General features: G+C 40.8%; 1 protein-coding gene and 1 long non-coding RNA gene across 3 annotated transcripts in view; one reads left to right on the top strand and one right to left on the bottom strand.

The window, feature by feature from the left end:
* Nucleotides 1-24,002, bottom strand: part of ALG14 (ALG14 UDP-N-acetylglucosaminyltransferase subunit) — a 256,165-nt gene that overhangs the window by 16,650 nt on the left and 215,513 nt on the right. The gene's annotated exons all lie outside the window — the stretch shown is intronic.
* LOC117076259 lies at nt 6,404-23,105 on the top strand. Its single transcript, XR_004434297.1, has 3 exons — nt 6,404-6,495; nt 7,988-8,101; nt 23,017-23,105. It is a non-coding gene; the product is annotated as an uncharacterized LOC117076259 (long non-coding RNA).

Genomic DNA, 24,002 nt, shown 5'->3' with positions numbered 1-24,002 from the left:
AGCTCCCTCCTGAGGGACGGGTCCAGCTTCTCTTACTGGCCAAGTTCATCTCTCCTTTGGCTCCAGCTGTCTTTCCCACACTGGATTCCTCATGGAAACCCTCTCATCCTGCTGGGAAAGGACCTCTGGCAGCACTGCCATTTATAATCTTATTAACTTTAGGAAACAGCTCTCCTACTATGATACACTTCTCTCTTTTCCTTCTCTTGCCCAAATCCTGTTAATTTTACACAGAAAGCCTCTCAAATCTGGGCCTTGCTCTTGATCTCCACCATCCCTGCCTGGTGCAGGCCATCTCTCCTCCCACGTGGTTCCCCCAACCCTCCCACACACATTCCCAGCCCTATCCCCTCCTGCTCCATTTCACTCTTTACAGTGCTGCTACATGACTTTTTCCTAAAATGCAAATCTAGTCATGTCATCACTTACCTTCAATGGCTTCTTCCTGCCTTCAAAATAAAGTCCAAATATCCTGGATTAAAATTAGTTCCTTCCTAAAACTCACTACCTATACTGTTATTCTTCATTATTGTGGTTTGAAGGCTCGCCTGAATTATTTTCTATGGTAATAGAGAAGCTGCATAAGTATTGCTCCAGTTACTAAAACAACAATAAATGTGAGGAATCAAGAAATATATTTCTGGCCAGGCCTGGTGGCTCATGCTTGTAATCCCGGCACTTTGGGAGGCCAAGGTGGGAAAATCACTTGAGCCCAGGAGTTCAAGATCAGCCTGGGCAACAGGGTGAGACCCTGTCTCTATAAAAAAAAAAAAAAAAAAATTAGCTGGGTGGCATGCACCTGTGGTCTCAGCTACACTCAGGAGGCTGAGGCAGGAGGATTACTTGGGCCTGAGAGGCAGAAGTTGCAGTGAGCTGTGTTCATGGCACTATACTCCAGGCTGGGTAACAGAGCAAGATCCTGTCCTAAAAAAAAAAAGAAAAAAAAAAAAAAAGAAATATATTTCCTGTTGGTAGCCATGTATTTGGTGATCATTTAGGTACAACCAGTTGTGCAATTCTAAAGCAGACTTAATTGTTCCAAATGCTTTCTTTGTTCAAATAAATGAGTTCTGTAATACATAAACCAGGATTAGCAAAGATTTGGCCAGTGTGAGTTAATTCAACCTATACTTACTGGAAATCAAAAGCTGTAAGACCAACATGCCACATTAATAAAAAAAAAAAAAAGAAAAAAGAAAAACAGGAATGAGGAGGAAGAAAAATCACCAAATTGAAGGTTCAGAAAGAGAAGACGAGAAGGCAACAAAGACATATCCTACCTACCGAATGACCAATTCTGCCCCAGGCTGCGCCTGATCAAAAAATGGCAGTTAACACACACTCAAATTCTTTGTAAATAATCTGTAATTTCATTTTAGTCTCCACAGCCACAATAGGTGGTAGCTATGATTATCCATATTTTAAGGTGAAAAAATAGGCTTGCAATATTTATTTTGCTTACCATGGTAATCACTGGTTAAATACAATGCTTAAAGTTAGGGGGTAATACTCAACCCTCCTGTTTCCCTAGAGGGAAGGGAATTTCCAAGTCCCAGGTGGGAAGAGTAGAGTCTCTTCTTTTCAGTCTTCTCACTCTATCCTTCCCTAAGGAGAAAGAGCAGCTTGCCTGAACAGTGAGTTTAGAAGGACTGGTGTGCTGGATAGGGAAAAACAGAGGCAGGCCTGCTGTCTAATTTAGGAGAGAAGTATTAGTAAACCTAGGGTGGCTGCATATATAAGCAGCATCTTCCAACATGGCTTTTATTGTTGATAAAGTGAATAATTTGATTTCTATGCCTTCTTTTTTTTAATTTTTAATTTTAAAGACAGAGTCTCACTCTGTAGCCCAGGCTGGAATGCAGTGGTGCCATCTCCGCTCAACCTCTGCCTCCCAGGCTCAAGCAATTCTCGTGTCTCAGCCTCCCGAGTAGCTGGGATTTCAGGTGTGCACCACCATGTCTGGCTAATTTTTGTATTTTTAGTAGAGATGGGGTTTCACCATGTTGGCCTGGCTGGTCTCGAACTCAAGACACCTCAAGTGATCCACCAACCTTGGCCTCCCAAAGTGCTGGGATTACAGGTGTGAGCCACCAAACCCAGCCATTTCTATGTCTTATTTCTCAACTGGTTATGAATGTAAGTGGAGAAGACAGAGGGCTATCAACTGGCTTCCTAAAAGCCAAATACAAGGCATAAATATAGGCATTCAATTAAATGAATGAATGAATTTGTCCAAGGCCACATAGCTAATAAGCTATAGAGTAGAGACCTGAATCTGTGTCTGACAGAAAGGCATGATTTTCTAAACTTCCACTTTGGTACTTCTAATACGATGTACTATTTCCAGGAGTAAATTCATGCTTCAAGATGGCTGCCAGGAAACTGGAAACACTGGTTGTTGCAGGCACAAAGTACCTGAAAGACACAGGTATGCCTAAGAATGTTGCTGATAATCTATTTTTCTACAACAGTGATGAAGGATGAGTTCAGTAATGACTGCTTGTTGTCAGCTATCTCATGGGCCAATATCGATTAAGCCCTGTAGGTACCTGAGGGGGAACCTGCAAGGTGGGGAGAAGTAGTGTAAGCAGCCCCAGATCGGGAAGGAGAAAGGCAGGCAGCCTCGCCTGAAGTTGGATGAGCACAAGAGGGGCGGGGCAAGGGACTGAGGACCAGGGGAAGGAGGCTGAGCGGGTTGGGGATTGGGGGAAGGCAGGGGAAAGAGGATGAACATAAAAACGCCAGGACAGCAAAAGACTGAAGAGAAAAATATGTCCAAACAAAAAATATAAAGGGGAGACAGATGAAAGAACAAGAGTAAATCACATGCTATGAAAATAGCCACAAACGGATTTTCCATTTCATGTCAAAATGATGAAAAGTGAGAGCTGGCCTGTGTGCCAGTAGCCTTCAGAAACTCAGAAATAAAATATTCCATTTGAAAATAGTTTGGGGAGCCAGTAGATGACAAGATTCCTCCTGCAGGCAAAAGTGAATTAAAGCAACGATAGTTATCTACTGCTCCTTCCCCACTTCCACTGTTTGGCTGGCAAGCACATATGAGCTCAGCAGGACTCTGTAATTGCTTTTTAAGAGTATCTGGTAGAACTCAAGATTGTGTGTTCACAAACACCATATAAAAACAGGGTCATCTTTGCCTTCCACGAAGTGTTTTTCACTCTCTTTCAAGGCCCAGCTTAGTCTTTTTTCCCCTTACTAAAGCGGCAAACAAAGAATTCTCTGACACACAGCACCCACTGCAGATGAAAGCGCTTAAGTGTGAGTGAAAGCAACAATGTTTAGAGTGACATTTACTAGCTGAAAACAGTGAAATCAGAGCGTTCCAGTTCACGGAGATTAAATGTCAGGCTTTAAACATTTAGTAGAGTATTAACTATGGAAGTTTTAAAATTTAGGATTCAGTTTTATATTGCAAACAGCACTTAAAACTTTTTAAAGCAAGGAAACAAGTGGTCCATTGGCTGAATAAACATATTTATTTTCAACTGAAAGTGAATGAACTGCAGGGCAGTTACTGAGCTTAGCGCAACAATACCAGAGCTGCTCACTGTCCTTCACCATCCCAGATTAATGAGAAGGGTGACATTCCTCATACTTCATGTTTTAGAAGACACAAGTCAAAGTCCAAAACACAGGGGTTTGCGGGCACATAATTTTCCACAGTGGTTGTGGACTTTAAAAGTTCAAGTGTGTTTATATTATTGTTCTAGAATGAATGCCCTCGCTCCTTTTTTTTTTTTTTTTTTGAGACAGGGTCTTGCTTTATTGCCCAGGCTGGAGTACAGTGGCACCATAATGACTCACTGCAGCTCTGACCTCCTGGGGTCAAGTGAGCCTCCTGCCTCCACCTCCTGAGTAGCTGGGACTACAGTGTGTGTCATGCCTGGCTAATTTTTTAAAATTTTAAAATATTTTGTAGAGATGGGGGTCTTACTATGTTGCCCAGGGTGGTCTTGAACTCTTGGCCTCAAACAATCCTCCTGCCTCGGCCTCCCAAAGTGTTGGGATTATAGGAATGAGCCACTATGCCCAACCTGAATGCCTTTTAATGGACCAAAAAAGTAAGAAGGGAAAATATAGCACTTTTGTTTTAAGATTATTTTCCATAAATTTATTTATGACAAAATTAGCTATAATTTATAAATATAACATCCATTTTTTTGATTCAATCACAAAACCTCAGAATTTGATATCAGCAGTCCTTTCATTCAAAGTCAGCTAGTTAATTATCTTCTCTATTATGCTTACTATGAGGTGCTGGATAGATACAAAGCCAGTGATAATGGATATTTCAAACTTTGTTTTAAACATCTTGTAAGCATTGTATTCAATTCCCAATATCTTTATGAGGTGGCCACAATTATCCTCATTTTACAGATAAGAAACCCGGGGCTTTGAAAGATTAAGGACTTTGCCCAGGACCAGAGGACTACTAAATTATGTAGTACCCAAACTCCAGCACTGACTCCAAAGCCTGGGTAATTAACTTCCTTTTTTTTTTTTTGAGATAGCATGTCGCTCTGTCCCCCAAGATGGAGTGCAGTGGCACGATCTTGGCTCACTGCAACCTCTGCCTCCTGGCTTCAAGCAATTCTTATGACTCAGCCTCCCCAGCAGCTGGGATTACAGGTGCCTGCCACCATGTCTGGCTAATTTTTGTATTTTTAGCAGAGACAAAGTTTTGCCATGTTGGCCAGGATGGTCTCGAACTCCTGACCTCAGGTGATCTGCCTGCCTTGGTCTTCTAAAATGCTGGGATTACAGGTGTGAGCCACAGTGCCTGGCCCTGGGTAATTAACTTTTTTTTTTTTTGAGACAGAGTCTTGCTCTGTTGCCCAGGCTGGAGTGAAGTGGCGCAATCTTGGCTCACTGAAAGCTCTGCCTCCTGGGTTCACGTCATTCTCCTGCCTCAGCCTCCCGACTAGCTGGGACTACAGGTGCCCGCCACCACATCCGGTTAATTTTTTTTTTGTATTTTTAGTAGACACAGGGTTTCACCACATTAGCCAGGATGGTCTCAATCTCCTGACCTCGTGATCCGCCAGCCTTGGCCTCCCAAAGTGCTAGGATTACAGGAGTGAGCCACCCTGCCCACTTCCCCCCACTTTTTTTTTTGAGACACAGTCTTGCTCTGTTGCCCAGGCTGGAGTGCAGTGGAATGATCTCGACTCACTGCAACCTCCGCCTCCCGCATTCAAGCAATTCTCCTGCCTCAGCCTTGTGAGTAGCTGGGATTACAGGTGTGTGCCACCATGCCTGGCTAACTTTTTTATTTTTAGTGGAGATGCGGTTTCACCATGTTGGCAGGATCACTCCATCTAGCAGTGACCACAGAGATGTGAACAAATACAGTTTAACTCAAGCAATGCCACAACAAGAATACGAAGAGAGAGATACACAGAGTAATTCCGATCTTGGAAGACCTCACAGAGGAAAAGACATTGAAGCCAGGTCTTGATGCATGAGGATAAGTCTTTCAGACGAAAAAGGCAACGGTTACTCTAGAAATAAGGAAATGCATGTACCAAAATTTAGAGGGCTTGACACGTCCATGGAATGTTAAGAGTGCAGTGTGTATTTGAAGGTGGGGTGCCTGGAAGCAGAGACACAAGGCAGTTATAACAGCCAGGTGAACATGAAAAGGGAGGCAGAAGTAAGGTAATGGAGGAGGCCAGAGTCAGGACATGTTTCTAAGCCAGAAACAAAATGGTCTATGACCTACTGGTCATAGGCAGTGAGAGAGAAGAATCCATAGTTGCTGGATTTGTATACTGTTACATCATTTAGGTTTCAAAATTAAGGAGGTAAGACAGATTAGGAGTGGGGACAGGGATCAGAAAGATGGTATCTTAGTTCAATTTGGAAAAACTGAGTTTGAAATACTTGAGAAGCAGTTAAGCATCCTCTTTACTGCATTCTTCACTTGAATAAACATTGAGTATCTCTTGTATCAATGTAAAAAGAAAATTAAAAGAGGAATGAAACTGGATCCCATCCTCCTAGAGTTCACTGTATAGTCTGATTCTTCATGGAGCAGTAGATAAGGTGAATTTATAAGGGGATTTCTGTTTGTTATGGTGACTAAGGGGTGCTATTTGCACTTATTGGACAGGTTCCAGGGATATAGACATTCTGTAGTACTTGGGATTGTCTTACATCCCTCTTGACTTTCAATGTCCCATTGGACATCTACATAGTGAAAAATCTGTTTAGCGCTATTTGAACCTAAAACCTAATTCTGTTTTACATAGAAAGACAAATTTTTTTTTTTTTTTTTACAGGTTTTATACTGAATTGTCCTAAATAGAACCTCCATGGAAACTGAGGGAAGACTATACTTGGTTTGTTTGGAACTTTACAAAAGTTGTTCACCATTTTAAAAAATTACATCATGGGCAGCAAAGCTGCTCACAGGTTTTGAGTTATCAATACAATGAACCTGGATCGGTCTGAATTGTAGCTGTCCTACTCATGGTAATTCTATATTCAGAATCTATGCACTTGATTATGCCTCCTGGTTGGTCATGCCTGGGTATGTACATATTGCAAAACATGTAATTTGACTACAAATTCCTTTCATTTTTCCTTTTTATTAAAATTAGAGTATTTTATTGCACTTCTGGAATTATATATAGATAGGTTCCATTAATTATGACTTTCAATTCAGGATAGGAAAGGACATGATATAAAAAGGATTACAATAGGTTTGAGAATGACTAGTGAGAGATAGACATATATAAATTGAATTGAATACAAAGGAATCCATGAAAGCACTTCAGAGAGGTAAAAAGTAAAAGGGAGAACCAGGAAGAGAGATTATTGGCCATGGGAGATCTGGGAAGACTCATGGAGGAAGAATGAAATGAGCAGGTGCTGACTGATATCCTTCGTTAGAATAACTCCAGAAATGTGGGGCTTAGTACCCACCTTAGAACCTGTCTCCAGTGAGGCCCAGTCATTCTGGCATGGCTTTGTTATCAATTTCTTTTCCATGCTCTTCCTGTATCTTCCCGACAAAGGCCTTTGTTCTGGGAGGCTCCAATGGGCAGAGTATGATGAATCCCTAACCTCTGTGGTGTCTCCTCTAGAATCTGAAAACTGTGGTCTCTGTAATACTTTCTGGTTAATCTTCTCTTCTTTAGGCTAAACCTCCCCACCTCCTCCAACAGTTTCTCATATAATTCGGTTTCATATTTCCTCACCATCTGGATCATTTTCCTCTGAACATGCTGCAATTTGTCAATGGCCCTTTAAAAGTGTGATGCCTAGAACCGAATGTGGCTTCCAGAGTTGAAATATGTAACTGTATTTCCTAATATTTCCAAAAGGCAAAAACATTATCCCTTTGCACAGGCAGTGAGATCAGAACAGAGGAGGGGGGTGGGGACGGTCTGTCTTAATAATCACTGTATTGCCAGTATTTTTTTTTTTTTTTTTGAGACACAGTCTGGCTCTGTCACCCAGGCTGGAGTGCAGTGGCCAGATCTCAGCTCACTGCAAGCTCCGCCTCCCGGGTTTACGCCATTCTCCTGCCTCAGCCTCCCGAGTAGCTGGGACTACAGGCGCCCGCCATCTCGCCCGGCTAGTTTTTTGTATTTTTTAGTAGAGACGGGGTTTCACTGTGTTAGCCAGGATGGTCTCGATCTCCTGACCTCGTGATCCGCCCATCTCGGCCTCCCAAAGTGCTGGGATTACAGGCTTGAGCCACCGCGCCCGGCCTGTATTGCCAGTATTAAAAAATTTCCTTTTTTGTTTGAGCAAGTTCTATATGATTTTTTAATACTTGCAAGTAGACTTCTGATCTCAAAGAGGGTTTTTCCCCCTTTGTTCGTTTTTGTTGTGAGGATTAAATGAAAAAATGTAGGTCTGCCTAACAAATACTAACAATTATTTTTATTTGCCGATAGCATCCATCTACCAGCATCCTATGGTCATTTCCCATCTGAAAACATTTTTCTCTTAACAGACTGTGCCCTGCCCATGTCCCAAGTCATCTAACCAAGACTGGCGGGAACACCACCCTTTCCAGGGGCTTGGTCTATAAAATGGAATTAGTATTTCTGCCTTAAGCTTGAATCTGGTATGTATCTGGAAAACCTCTGCATTCCTGCGTGTCTAATAAACCTCGGCTTTAGCCCCGAAATGCAAAATTCCATCAAGGCTCCTGATTTTTCATCCCATTTTGGTCTGAGACCGAAATCCTGCAGCAACTTGACTGGCTATTGTGAACATGTTGTCTACACAGGCTAAAACAGTACCAGTTTATCTCAGTCTAGATGCTAGGGGCCCCAAAAACCACAGCAATACCATCCACTGGTTTGAACTTATGGAAACTATAGCAGACCTCTGTATAAGGAAGTTACTCTGACATGAATACTAGCTTGCTATCCTCCTTGAATGCAATGACTTCAAGAAGTGGGAGACAGGTTAGCCATGGAAGTCTAAGCACTTTATGTTATACCTGCCAGCTGCCCAAGTTTCAACGTGCCTTTACAGCTGAACAGACCAGTTCCAAGGTAAACTAAATGACAGCAGGCGTGTTTGTCTGTTTTGTTAGCTGATGTATCCCTTACCCTTAGAATAGTGCCAAACACATAAGAGGTGCTCAACAAACATTAGTGGAATTAACTAATAAAATGATCTGGTATGCTAGACATCTGTTTTTGTTTTTCTCAGTATTCCTTTCGTCTGAGAATCGCTTTTTTCCCATTCCATGTTATTCTGGTGGAGCTGTCAGTCATGAAACAGAACAAGCTAACAAATGGTGCCATGAGTCTAGGGGCTCATAGAGATACAAGTCCCTAATTCCTAGATTCCCTACAGTAAGCATGTATCTGTAGTGCTTCCTACCTCTAGAGAATCTGAGGCATACAATCAGGAGCATTGATGAATGTGGGTGGTACATGCTACAGGTAGATTTATTCAGAGGCTAAACTTTATGTGAACATTTATCACAAAATCCAAGCCAACAGGATAAAATATACCTCTAGTGAGAATAAGCTTATGTTTCTATTACTGACTTTCATAACTAATCAAATACAAGTATCAGAAATTAAATTATTCAAATAAATTTAAGATGAGACTTTTTCAAATTTCTATTAGGTGAAATACAAGTTTGATAAGGTTAGCTTTAGTATGATAATACTATTTAGAAAAATAGGTTTTTCAGAAAAAATTTAATCTGTAGAATTAAAAAACCCTATATATTGGATTTAAATGATCCAGTAAGTGGGTGACAGGAGAGCTATGGTTGTATAAGGGTTTTTTAAAATTGTGGTAAAGTATATATAAAATTTACCCTCTTAACCACTTTCTACATGTACGATTCAGTGACGGTAAGCACATTTACAAGGTTGTGTAAATATCACCACTATCCATTTCCAGAACATTTTTATGATTACAAACAGATACCATGTATCCCTTAACCAATAATTTCCCATTTCCCCCCTTCTTCAGCCCCAGTAACGTCTATTCTGCTTCCTATCTCTGTGAATTTGTCTATTCTGGCTACCTCAAATAAGTGGACTCAGACAATATTTGTCCTTTTGCGCTGGCTTATTTCATTTACCATGATGTTTTCAGGGTTCATCCATGTTGTGGCATGTATCAGAATTGCGTTTTTTATGGCTAATATTCCATTGTGTATATATACTGCATTTTGTTTCTCCACATCTGTTGATGGACACTTGTTTCTACCTTTTGACTGTTGTGAATAATGCTGCTATAAATACTGGTGTACAAGTATCTGTTTGAGTCTCTGCTTTCAGTACTTTTGAGTATATGCCTAGGAGTAAAACTGCTGGGTCATATGGTAATTTTTTTATTTTTTATATTTATAAAATATTATATATTTTATGTATAATCATGTTTTATTTAAAATGACTTATAAGACAAAAATTTATTAATTTAGGGAACTATACATTTTGAAAATTTTTACTTTTCACTCTCTATTTCACTTATCATTATTAAAGATGGAGCGATTACTATAGTAAGTAGAGCAGAGAATATATCATTTCCTTGTAGTGAAGGAAGGAGGAATTTCCAAGCAACACAAAGAAGTCACAATAATTGTGCTGTGCTGAAATGGATTTTGACCAGTCACCAGGGTTTTGACAAACACAAAATACAGTCTTTAGAAAACTCAAAGTTCCATTCAGAAATAGAGTAAGAATAAATCCCATTATTTGATCACACAATTGTATTCTCTGTATGCAAAATAATTGATTAGTATTCATCAAAAGTGTAACAGTCATGAAAGACAAGGCAAGACTGAGGAATTGTCACAAGTTGGAGGAGACTAAGGAGATCTGACAACTAAATATAAGGTGGATTCTGGACTGCATGTGGAACAGAAAATGAACAATGATGGAAAGACTGGTAAAACCTGACTAAAGCCTGTAATTTAGTTAATAGTATTATACCAGCATTAATAAACTGTACCTATGATTGTATAATATGTTAACGTTAGTGGGAGCTGAGTAAAAAGCACACAAGAATTCTCTACTATTTTTGCAACTTTTGTGTAAGTTTAACATGATTTCAAAATAAAAAGCTAAAAGGAATTATAGTTTCTAGACTAACAGGCTTTTGAAATTTTTAACCCGAATAATTAGAGATAGCAATGATAAATTTGGGGTTTTAAGTATGATCCATGAATGAGCCTCCAACATTCATTAGACTTTTATAGTTAGTGCCTCTAATAAACAATTCTCTCATGTCCCCTCATTGTCATACTGGTCCTGTGTGTCTTCCTCCTAGATTCATCCTCCCAAACCTTTCAACTTTATCTTATGGAACAAACTTTACATAAGAAAGCTCCTCCTAACATTTATAGCTTCTCAAATAATTTTCCTCTTCAACTATTGCCAAATCAATGTTTATAGCCCAGATTGCTCTCTGAGTTCTGACAGTACATCCAGTGGACATCCCTACTTCCAAACGCAGCTGAAGTTTGACTCATTTGCCCAAGTCAAAAACATAGGACTCAGCCTAGACTTGTCCTCAACCACCTCCATTCTCTGCTCCCAAGTATCTTAGTCTGTATTGTAGTAAAAAATCCAGTATATTCCACTCACTAAAGTATAAAGCTGAAATTCAGCCATCTTTATCATTGATATAGACACAATGAAGTTGTCTGTCAATGATAAAGATAAAACCTCACTTTGGCCTAAATGGCAAAAGAGATTGTAGAAATTGATTATGGGTGAATTCAGGAAATTTTTGATGGTGATGAAAATGCCCTTTATATTTTGTATTAAAAGAGAAAGAAGCTATAAGCTATTGTATATTGATATTTCTATCAGCCATGTGCCTACCCATTTGTGTATTCTGGATTTAGAAAACACTACAAAAAATGAATTAGTTCCTTTTGCCATTCCTAAATTCTACAAAGAAAAGATAGTTCTTGACTGGAAGAGGAAAAAAAAAAAAAGCCAGAATATCATTCCATATTTAGTAAAAGGTTCTAAAGATTTGGAAGATAAAATTCCAATTCTAACAGGGCATAGCAGAAATAAGAACAAGCAAAGTTCTTTATTATATAAATAAAGATATTGAATAAAGTCAGAAGAAACCATCCTGACCATATATTGAGAATACTGTGTGCTGACCTGGCCTTGCTATAATCAGAAAGTCAACTCAAAAAAAGAATGATAAATAGGAAGGCATCTGGATTAGCCTAGAAACCTGAAGATCCCAATTACTTCCTGCTATGGACTGAATGTCTGTGACCTCCCAAAATTCATACTTGAAATCCTAACCTCCAAGGTGATGATATTAGCAGATGGGCTTTTGGGAGATGATTAGGTCATAAGGGTGAGACCCTCACGGAACAGGATTAGTGTCTTATAAAAGAGACCCTAGAATGTTCCCTCCTCCCTTCTATCATGTAAGACTACAGTGAGAAGACCACTGTCTATGAACCAGAGAATGGACTCTCACCAGATACCAAATGGGATGACTCCTTAACCTTGGACTTCCCAGCCTCCAGGACTGTGAGAAATAAATTTCTATTGTTAGTAAGCACTCAGTTTATGGTACTGTGTTATAGCAGCCTACAGAGACTCCCATATAGAACAGGATTAAGATTCATTATTCTTTATTACTGGAATCTAAAAACTATATGTGACTAAGTGTTTTAATCTGTATTTTTAATGACTTACAGTGATGTAATCCCAGCAATAAGCTTTCTACAGCTGATTTAACTAAAAACTATATGTGACTAAGTGTTTTAATCTGTATTTTTAATGACTTACAGTGATGAAAAATTGATATGATTTGGCTGTGTTCCCACCCAAATCTCATCTTGGAATTGTAGCTCCCATAATTCCCATGTGTTGTGGGAGGGACCCAGTGGGAGATAATTGAATCAAGGGGGTGGTTTCCCCCATACTGTTCTTGCGGTTAAGTCTCATGAGATCTGATGATTTTATAAGGGGTTTCCCTTTGGCTTGACTCTCATTCTGTCTTGTCTGCTGCCATATAAAATGTGCCTTTTGCCTTCTACCATGATTGAGAGGCCTCCCCAGCTGATGCAACTGTGAGTCCATTAAACCTCTTTTTCTTTATAAATTACCCAGTCTCAGGTATGTCTGCATTGGCAGCGTGAAAACGGACTAACACAAAAGTAAAACTCAAAACATTTAACCAAATTTAGTGTTTTTCTCATTTTGTCATATGAACTTCTACTAAATATGATTTGGATCTTTTGGTGGATGTCACAGTAACCTGAAATCTCTAGGTTAGGGAAATAATACTATCCAACTAGGTCAGAAGTAGACTCGGAACTAAACTCACACAAACTATTTTACAGTTGTTTTGTCTTTTTTTTTTTTTTTTTTATTATACTTTAAGTTCTAGGGTACATGTGCATGACGTTTATATCATGTATAACTCCCCAATGCAATCCCTCCCTCCTCCCCCCTCCCCATGATAGGCCCCAGTGTGTGATGTTCTCCTTCCCGAGTCCAAGTGATCTCATTGTTCAGTTCCCACCTATGAGTGAGAACATGCGGTGTTTGGTTTCTCTTCTTGTGATAGTTTGCTAAGAATGATGGTTTCCAGCTGCATCCATGTCCCTACAAAGGATGCAAACTCATCCTTTTTTATGGCTGCATAGTATTCCATGGTGTATATGTGCCACATTTTCTTAATCCAGTCTGTCACAGATGGACATTTGGGTTGATTCCAAGTCTTTGCTATTGTGAATAGTGCCGCAATAAACATACGTGTGCATGTGTCTTTGTAGTAGAGTAATTTATAATCCTTTGGGTATATACCCAGTAGTGGGATGGCTGGGTCATATGGTACATCTAGTTCTAGATCCTTGAGGAATCGCCATACTGTTTTCCATAATGGTTGAACTAGTTTACAATCCCACCAACAGTGTAAAAGTGTTCCTATTTCTCCACATCCTCTCCAACACCTGTTGTTTCCTGACTTCTTAATGATTGCCATTCTAACTGGTGTGAGATGGTATCTCATTGTAGTTTTGATTTGCATTTCTCTGATGGCGAGTGATGATGAGCATTTTTTCATGTGTCTGTTGGCTGTATGGATGTCTTCTTTTGAGAAATGTCTGTTCATATCCTTTCCCCACTTTTTGATGGGGTTGTTTGTTTTTTTCTTGTATATTTGTTTGAGTTCTTTGTAGATTCTGGATATTAGCCCTTTGTCAGATGAGTAGGTTGCAAAAATTTTTTCCCATTCTGTAGGTTGCCTGTTCACTCTGATGGTAGTTTCTTTAGCTGTGCAAAAGCTCTTTAGTTTAATTAGATCCCATGTGTCAATTTTTGCTTTTGCTGCCGTTGCTTTTGGTGTTTTAGACATGAAGTCCTTGCCCATGCCTATGTCCTGAATGGTACTACCTAGATTTTCTTCTAGGATTTTTATGGTATTAGGTCTAACATTTAAGTCTCTAATCCATCTTGAATTAATTTTCGTATAAGGGGTAAGGAAAGGATCCAGTTTCAGCTTTCTACTTATGGCTAGCCAATTTTCCCAGCACCATTTATTAAATAGGGAATCCTTTCCCCATTTCTTGTTTCTCTCAGGTTTGTCAAAGATCAGATGGCTGTAGATGTGTGGTATTATTTCTGAGGACTCTGTTCTGTTCCATTGGTCTATATCTCTGTTGTGGTACCAGTACCATGCTGTTTTGGTTACTGTAGCCTTGTAGTATAGTTTGAAGTCAGGTAGCGTGACGCCTCCAGCTTTGTCCTTTTGACTTAGGATTGTCTTGGCAATGCGGGCTCTTTTTTGGTTCCATATGAACTTTAAAGCAGTTTTTTCCAATTCTGTGAAGAAAGTCATTGGTAGCTTGATGGGGATGGCATTGAATCTGTAAATCACCTTGGGCAGTATGGCCATTTTCACGATATTGATTCTTCCTATCCATGAGCATGGTATGTTCTTCCATTTGTTTGTGTCCTCTTTGATTTCACTGAGCAGTGGTTTGTAGTTCTCCTTGAAGAGGTCCTTTACATCCCTTGTAAGCTGGATTCCTAGGTATTTTATTCTCTTTGAAGCAATTGTGAATGGAAGTTCATTCCTGATTTGGCTCTCTGCTTGTCTGTTACTGGTGTATAAGAATGCTTGTGATTTTTGCACATTAATTTTGTATCCTGAGACTTTGCTGAAGTTGCTTATCAGCTTAAGGAGATTTTGGGCTGAGACGATGGGGTTTTCTAAATATACAATCATGTCATCTGCAAACAGGGACAATTTGACTTCTTCTTTTCCTAACTGGATACCCTTGATTTCTTTCTCTTGCCTGATTGCCCTAGCCAGAACTTCCAACACTATGTTGAATAGGAGTGGTGAGAGAGGGCATCCCTGTCTTGTGCCAGTTTTCAAAGGGAATTTTTCCAGTTTTTGCCCATTCAGTATGATATTAGCTGTGGGTTTGTCATAAATAGCTCTTATTATTTTGAGGTACGTTCCATCAATACCAAATTATTGAGCGTTTTTAGCATAAAGGGCTGTTGAATTTTGTCAAAAGCCTTTTCTGCATCTATTGAGATAATCATGTGGTTCTTGTCTTTGGTTCTGTTTATATGCTGGATTACGTTTATTGATTTGCGAATGTTGAACCAGCCTTGCATCCCAGGGATGAAGCCCACTTGATCATGGTGGATAAGCTTTTTGATGTGCTGCTGAATCCGGTTTGCCAGTATTTTATTGAGGATTTTTGCATCGATGTTCATCAGGGATATTGGTCTAAAATTCTCTTTTTTTGTTGTGTCTCTGCCAGGCTTTGGTATCAGGATGATGTTGGCCTCATAAAAAGAGTTAGGGAGGATTCCCTCTTTTTCTATTGATTGAAATAGTTTCAGAAGGAATGGTACCAGCTCCTCCTTGTACCTCTGGTAGAATTCAGCTGTGAATCCATCTGGTCCTGGACTTTTTTTGGTGGGTAGGCTATTAATTGTTGCCTCAATTTCAGAGCCTGCTATTGGTCTATTCAGGGATTCAACTTCTTCCTGGTTTAGTCTTGGGAGAGTGTAAGTGTCCAGGAAATTATCCATTTCTTCTAGATTTTCTAGTTGATTTGCGTAGAGGCATTTATAGTATTCTCTGATGGTTGTTTGTATTTCTGTGGGGTCGGTGGTGATATCCCCTTTATCATTTTTTATTGCGTCTATTTGATTCTTCTCTCTTTTCTTCTTTATTAGTCTAGCTAGCGGTCTGTCAATTTTGTTGATCTTTTCAAAAAACCAACTCCTGGATTCATTGATTTTTTGGAGGGTTTTTTGTGTCTGTATCTCCTTCAGTTCTGCTCTGATCTTAGTTATTTCTTGCCTTCTGCTAGCTTTTGAATGTGTTTGCTCTTGCCTCTCTAGTTCTTTTAATTGTGATGTTAGAGTGTCAATTTTAGATCTCTCCTGCTTTCTCTTGTGGGCATTTAGTGCTATAAATTTCCCTCTACACACTGCTTTAAATGTGTCCCAGAGATTCTGGTATGTTGTATCTTTGTTCTCATTGGTTTCAAAGAACATCTTTATTTCTGCTTTCATTTCGTTATGTACCCAGTAGTCATTCAGGAGCAGGTTGTTCAGTTTCCATGTAGTTGAGCGGTTTTTTTTTTTTTTTTTTTTTTTTTTTGAGACGGAGTCTCGCTCTGTCGCCCAGGCTGGAGTGCAGTGGCCGGATCTCAGCTCACTGCAAGCTCCGCCTCCTGGGTTTACGCCATTCTCCTGCCTCAGCCTCCCGAGTAGCTGGGACTACAGGCGCCCGCCACCTCGCCCGGCTAGTTTTTTGTATTTTTTAGTAGAGACGGGGTTTCACCGTGTTAGCCAGGATGGTCTCGATCTCCTGACCTCGTGATCCGCCCGTCTCGGCCTCCCAAAGTGCTGGGATTACAGGCTTGAGCCACCGCGCCCGGCCAGTTGAGCGGTTTTGATTGAGTTTCTTAGTCCTGAGTTCTAGTTTGATTGCACTGTGGTCTGAGAGACAGTTTGTTATAATTTCAGTTCTTGTACATTTGCTGAGGAGTGCTTTACTTCCAATTATGTGGTCAATTTTGGAATAAGTGCGATGTGGTGCTGAGAAGAATGTATATTCTGTTGATTTGGGGTGGAGAGTTCTATAGATGTCTATTAGGTCCGCTTGGTGCAGAGATGAGTTCAATTCCTGGATATCCTTGTTAACTTTCTGTCTCGTTGATCTGTCTAATGTTGACAGTGGAGTGTTGAAGTCTCCCATTATTATTGTATGGGAGTCTAAGTCTCTTTGTAGGTCTCTAAGGACTTGCTTTATGAATCTGGGTGCTCCTGTATTGGGTGCATATATATTTAGGAGAGTTAGCTCTTCCTGTTGAATTGATCCCTTTACCATATGTAATGGCCTTCTTTGTCTCTTTTGATCTTTGATGGTTTAAAGTCTGTTTTATCAGAGACTAGGATTGCAACCCCTGCTTTTTTTTGTTCTCCATTTGCTTGGTAGATCTTCCTCCATCCCTTTATTTTGAGCCTATGTATGTCTCTGCATGTGAGATGGGTCTCCTGAATACAGCAGACTGATGGGTCTTGACTCTTTATCCAGTTTGCCAGTCTGTGTCTTTTAATTGGAGCATTTAGTCCATTGACATTTAAGGTTAATATTGTTATGTGTGAACTTGATCCTGTCATTATGATATTAACTGGTTATTTTGCTCGTTAGTTGATGCAGTTTCTTCCTAGCCTCGATGGTCTTTACATTTTGGCATGTTTTTGCAATGGCTGGTACCGGTTGTTCCTTTCCATGTTTAGGGCTTCCTTCAGGGTCTCTTGTAAGGCAGGCCTGGTGGTGACAAAATCTCTAAGCATTTGCTTATCTGTAAAGGATTTTATTTCTCCTTCACTGATGAAGCTTAGTTTGGCTGGATATGAAATTCTGGGTTGAAAATTCTTTTCTTTAAGAACGTTGAATATTGGCCCCCACTCTCTTCTGGCTTGTAGAGTTTCTGCCGAGAGGTCTGCTGTTATTCTGATGGGCTTCCCTTTGTGGGTAACCCGACCTTTCTCTCTGGCTGCCCTTAAGATTTTTTCCTTCATTTCAACTTTGGTGAATCTGGCAATTATGTGTCTTGGAGTTGCTCTTCTGGAGGAGTATCTTTGTGGCGTTCTCTGTATTTCCTGAATTTGAATGTTGGCCTGCCCTACTAGGTTGGGGAAGTTCTCCTGGATGATATCCTGAAGAGTGTTTTCCAATTTGGTTCCATTTTCCCCCTCACTTTCAGGCACCCCAATCAGACGTAGATTTGGTCTTTTTACATAATCCCATACTTCTTGCAGGCTTTGTTCATTTCTTTTTCTTCTTTTTTCTTTTGGTTTCTCTTCTCGCTTCATTTCATTCATTTGATCCTCAATCGCTGATACTCTTTCCTCCAGTTGATCGAGTCGGTTACCGAAGCTTGTGCATTTGTCACGTATTTCTCGTGTCATGGTTTTCATCTCTGTCATTTCGTTTATGATCTTCTCTGCATTATTAGTCTAGCTGTCAATTCTTCCACTTTTTTTTCAAGATTTTTAGTTTCTTTGCGCTGGGTACGTAATTCCTCCTTTAGCTCTGAGAGGTTTGATGGACTGAAGCCTTCTTCTCTCATCTCGTCAAAGTCATTCTCTGACCAGCTTTGATCCGTTGCTGGCGATGGGCTGCGCTCCTTTGCAGGGGGAGATGCGCTCTTATTTTTTGAATTTCCAGCTTTTCTGCCCTGCTTCTTCCCCATCTTTGTGGTTTTATCTGTCTCTGGACTTTGATGATGGTGACGTACGGATGGGGTTTTGGTATAGGTGTCCTTCCTGTTTGATAGTTTTCCGTCTGACAGTCAGAAGGACTGTCTGTTGGTCTGTTAGAGATTGCTTGAGGTCCACTCCAGACCCTGTTTGCCTGGGTATCAGCAGCAGAGGTTGCCGAAGATAGAATATTGCTGAACAGCGAGTGTACCTGTCTGATTCTTTCTTTGGAAGTTTCCTCTCAGGGGTGACGCCACCCTGTGAGGTGTGGGGTATCAGACTGCCCCTAGTGGGGGATGTCTCCCAGCTAGGCTACTCGGGGGTCAGGGACCCACCTGAGCAGGCAGTCTGTCCGTTCTCAGATCTCAACCTCCGCGTTAGGAGATCCACGGCTCTCCCCAAAGCTGTCAGACAGAGTCGTTCGGGTCTGCAGCGGCCCCGCTCTTTCCCCTAATGGACTGCAGCTGTGCGCTGTCCGCAGCGGTAGAGTCTACAGAGACAGGCAGGCTTCCTTGAGCTGCTGTGAGCTCCACCCAGTTCGAGCTTCCCAGCGGCTTTGTTTACCTACTTAAGCCTCAGCAATGGCGGGCGCCCCTCCCCCAGCCTCGCTGCTGCCTTGCGGATAGATTGCCGCAGACGGCTGTGTTAGCTGTGAGGGAGGCTCCGTGGGCGTGGGACCCTCCCGGCCAGGCGTGGGATATATTCTCCTGGTGTGCCTGTTTCCTTAAAGCGCAGTATTGGGGTGGGAGTTACCCGATTTTCCAGGTGTTGTGTGTCTCAGTTCCCCTGGCTAGGAAAAGGGATTTCCTTCCCCCTTGCGCTTCCAGGTGAGGCGATGCCTCGCCCTGCTTCAGCTCACGCTGGTCAGGCTGCAGCAGCTGACCAGCACCGATTGTCCGGCACTCCCTAGCGAGATGACCCCAGTACCTCAGTTGAAAATGCAGAAATCACCGGTCTTCTGTGTCGCTCGCGCTGGGAGTTGGAGACTGGAGCTGTTCCTATTCGGCCATCTTGCTCCGCCCTCCCCATCTGAACTTTTAAAAAGCGTTTTGTCTTATTAGAGTGAGCTACTGTGCTACTGTAGTGGAGTCCAATGAGATTTTGCTGCTCATTAAGTAATAACTCATTCTCGACATCTGCTACTGAGAAACACAAATGCCAGATTTGGTAGTCACGAAAGCTGTGTATCTCAAATCAGGCAGTTTAGTCATATACCCTATCACCATATGTGGGTTTCTTCTTGAGAACATCTTTGCTCCATGGTCAATGGGGCCTGTTCCAGGAACCCTGCTTTGATAGAATTTCCTAGTATGTCATGTTAGAATCAGTGAATCAGAGACTCTTGAAGCTAGAAACTGTAAGTTCAAAACTGATATCACAGGAAAAGTATAATCTGACGAGATGCTATTCAAGTCTTTCTTGTATTTGTCCTGTTGAAACAATGAAAATCAGGCTAGGCACGGTGGCTCATGCCTGTAATGAGGAGGCCGACAAAGGTGAATCATCTGAGGTTGGGAGTTTGAGACCAGCCTAGCCAACATGGTGAAACCCCTTTTCTATTAATAATATGAAAAAACTTAGCTGGGTATGGTGGCAGGCACCTATAATCCCAGCTACTCAGGAGGCTGAGGCAGGAGAATTGCTTGAACCTGTGAGGTGGAGGTTTGCAGTGAGCCAAGATTGGGCCACAGTGAGACTGTCTCAATTAAAAAGAAAGAAAGAAAGAAACAATAAAAAACAATCCAGAAGAATCTTTCCCTCTCATCACAAATGTTAGAGTTGCTATATATAATTAAATATAGAATTGTCTCATTTTTCTAGTGCAGGATAACAAGCTGTATTTGAAATTAACCTTAAGCTATTGTTTATTCACGTATCCTAGCCCTCCATCTCTTTTGATGGAAATAAGTTTCCTGTTCTTGTTTTTATTTTTTTTTTGAGACAGAGTTTTGCTTTGTCTCCCAGGCTGGAGTGCAGTGGCGCAATCTCGGCTCACTGCAACCTCTGCCTCCTGGGTTCAAGCAATTCTCCTGCCTTAGCCTCCCGAGTAGCTGGGACTACAGGCGCCCACCACCATGCTCGGCTAATTTTTTTTGTATTTTTAGTAGAGATGGGGTTTCATCACATTGGCCAGGCTGGTCTCAAACCCCTGACCTTGTGATCCATCTGCCTTGGCCTCCCGAAGTGTTGGGATTATAGGCGTGAGCCAACGTGCCTGGCCAGTTTCCTGCTCTTTATAATAAAAATACAGCAACCAGGATATGGATATCTACAATATTTTGACAACAACTAAAACAAAAAGCATCTCAAATCTGTACTGACTCTGCAGACAAAAGAGGTCAAACAATTACTTCGGAGTCTCAAAATTAATTTATAGGCCTAGTGAGAAAACTAGACTAGTCTAGTAGACTAGACTCCAGCTTGGATATTTTACTGTTCTCAGGTCGCAGTGAGATCAAATGCTTCAGCATATATTTTTCGTCATGGGTTAATTTTATTTTATTAGCATTGCCTTTAAATCACTTTTTTCTTAAAAAAAAAAAAGCCACCCTTCTAGCATGTCCAAATTTATGATTCCCCACTTGAATTATGCAATTCCATTATGAAGCAGTGGTCTATACTTTACCCTTTACCCAACTTTTATCATTTTGTATTTAGAATCATTCTCAGAAGTACAAATTAGTTGATTACTGAACAAGTTCTAATTACTCCCCAGAGACTGTGGGAACTTAGGGTTTCAGTACAGCATTGTTCACTGTTCGGCTGTGAAGCAGACTTCCTCCTCTGGTGACTGATCTGTTAGTGATTTAAGAACTGACCTAAAGGGCTATTTGTTCTGGGCCCTTTGAAGAGCGTTTGCTTCCCCTGACTTCCAGAATGATTCTGTCAGACATCCTGAAGCCTCATACCATATTCTTTACTATGTAGTTTGTGCAGCCTGGAATAATGGGATAGTGGCTAATGAACCTGTTCTTACCTCCAAAAGAGGGCCTGTGATTTAAAACACCTCTGAAAAATCACATTGATGCTTCAGTCTGGAACCCTGAGGCAGGTCAATTCTGTTCCCAGTCCAGATCATCCTTCCTTCCTTAGCGTCAGACTTGGGGCCATGGCTGGATTCTAGACTACAAAGTCTTCTGAGCACAAATAGACCCCTCCATTTCCCATGGTGCCTAGCTCTATTCTCAGCTCACAGCAGTTACTCAATGCAAAACAAAAACAAATTTGTAAATAATTTGTTTAGAATTATCTACAAAAAATTAAATTATGTGTAAACTTATAATTACAATTATTTACAAATTGATTTATAAATAATTTTTATTTGTCAATAAAAAGCTTATAAAATAATTATGGCTAAATAACTTCAAAGGATAGCTTTGACATGTAGGTTTTATGATCCCAGAGCAATGACGTCAGAAAGGCATTCTATATTAATAGTTTCTGGCTATCTTAAAAAATAAAAAGTGATTCAATGAATAGCATTTTCTTTAAGAATTAAGTGCTCATGTTGATGGAATGGCAGCAGAAAAAGACCCAAGTTCCTAAGCCTTCGTTACGATTCCTAATCCTTTGCAATCTGAAGAGAGCTCTATACAGTTTTAAACTTGCCACAGCACTCAGAAGAGGGGAGGCCTAAGTCCTCAGTCTTTTATAACAAAGAGGGCAGAACACACCTGATAGTAGGTTGGGAGCAAGTCAGTGTAATAAAGGTGAGCCAGGAAGCAGTTCAAGGGGCTTGTGAACACCATTCACCTCTCAGTGGAATCCAGGAGGGATCAGTGGGTGTTAGCTGAGGAGGAGATATTTAACCGAGAGAGATGGAGATCTGGAGAAAGCTGGGACTGGGTACTGCTAATTTCCATCTGGTAGAGCTAGTGTGTTCCAGTTCCTTACTATTCACTTATTAATCAAAGATCTCTCCAAGCACCTGACACACTGCTAAGTTCCACAGGGATAATAATAAAGCCAGAAAGCTTGGGTTTTGGCTCTTAAAGTACTCACAACCTAATCTGGGGAGGGAGAAAATTCAGCAGAAGTTAAATGACTAGAGAACAATTAAATGCTAAACTCTAAGTTCAAGAGGAGTTCACAGGAGGGCAAGATCTGGATGGAGTAATGGTGCAAGACAAAAAGCCTCAGAAGAAGCCTTAAGAAAATGAAGAACCAAACTGGGGAACTAAGGTTGTTTGTGAATCAGGTGCATGTGGATGAGCCCTTCTTGAGAGGGGCAGGTTTGCAAGGACGTCCTTGAATGGTGGTCCAGCAGGACGGAGCTGAAATTCATTAGTAAATCCTCACACACCGTTTTTGGAAGTGATGGAGTCTGTGATGAAAACATAAGAGGGCCAGAAAACAAAGAAGAGAGAAGCAAATAATCTTTGGTTGTTTTCATGCCTGAGGAGGCTCGCTGTGGCATGAAAATCAACATGAAAACAGTCAGAATACCACAGCATCCAAACTGGGCATTGTGTAGATATTCCGTGGTCTAAGTTTTAAAACATTTATTAACTCCTTATTAGCCTCTTGATTTCTGGAAGATAATGTTTAACTTAATGACAAAAGAGGATAAAGATCCAGGAACTTACCACGGGGGCTTCTTATGCATGAATGTTCACACAAGACTATGAAGTAGGTATCATGGTCCCTGTTCTACAGGTGAGGAAAAGGAAGTTTATGGAGAATAAACAGCTCACCTAAATTTGTCCAAAGAGTAGAATGGCAGACCTAGATTTTAAACCCTGGTATGCATGTTGCTCAAGCCCATTTTCTCTATTCCATGGAGGTGTATTCCACCTAATACCTTTCAAGAGGAGAAAAGTCTATGATGTCTCATTTGTTGTGTGGTCAGAGAGCTGAACCTGGAGCTGGGAGTGACAAGAACTGTTTTTTTTATCCACGCTTTGCTATTAGTTCTAAGACTTTGGACAAGGCACTCCCTTCTTTTGGTTCTATTATCTAAACTTTAAAAAGTGGGTATAGAATTAAATTGTTGGTAAGGTATCATCTGTATAAGTTTGTAATTCTAAGTGTACAAAAGGCTTCTCCATCAGAGAATGTCCATTGAATAATATGACTGCTCTAATAAAAAGAGGAAGGGGAATATGCGGACACATGCTGATTTTTATATTTAGAAACCCACCAAGATATAAATATAAATTCAGAAATCTACCAAGATCTAAATCTGATAAATATGAACTATTCTGCCACAACAGCAATGGAAGCTCCAGGACTTTAAAGAAGGTTCAGTGACAGCAGGTTTATCTCACAACTGTGTGCAGTAAGCCCACTGCCTTCATTTACATGGCATGCATTTAGTCCCCAAGAACACCTATTGGGCCTCCAAGCCACCTCTCAGCACTGCTACTGCCCACTCAGATCCTCAGAAAAAGGCTTGAAGGATGGACGCAAAGACAGTCCAGTCAGGGAACCTACAAAAATGAAACCACCAGAGGTAAGAGACCACAGAGAGGACAGCCCAGGCAGGTAGTCACTACTTAGGGCTGCTTAATGTCCATCCTGCAGTCACCAGCCTTTGTAATTTTTGCAAAAGGTTGTGTGTGTGTGTGTGTGTGTGTGTTTGTGTGGTGTGAAATACCTTGACTAAATACGTGGTCCAAATACTGACCAACTACATGAATCGGACAAGATGTGTGTGTCTGCTATGGCCCAAGGATCATCAGTTTGCTTCAGAACTGGCTGATAAAAAAGAGAAGGCAGGAGGCCCTGATGAGTGCTGGTCTTAGAAATAAAAAGGAGCTAACTGAAGCA

Source organism: Trachypithecus francoisi, unplaced genomic scaffold (genome assembly GCF_009764315.1).
Source record: "Trachypithecus francoisi isolate TF-2019V2 unplaced genomic scaffold, Tfra_2.0 Lachesis_group5, whole genome shotgun sequence".
Lineage (NCBI taxonomy): Eukaryota > Metazoa > Chordata > Mammalia > Primates > Cercopithecidae > Trachypithecus > Trachypithecus francoisi.
The sequence above is the reverse complement of the archived record's forward strand: the minus strand, read 5'-3'. Positions and strand labels throughout refer to the sequence as shown.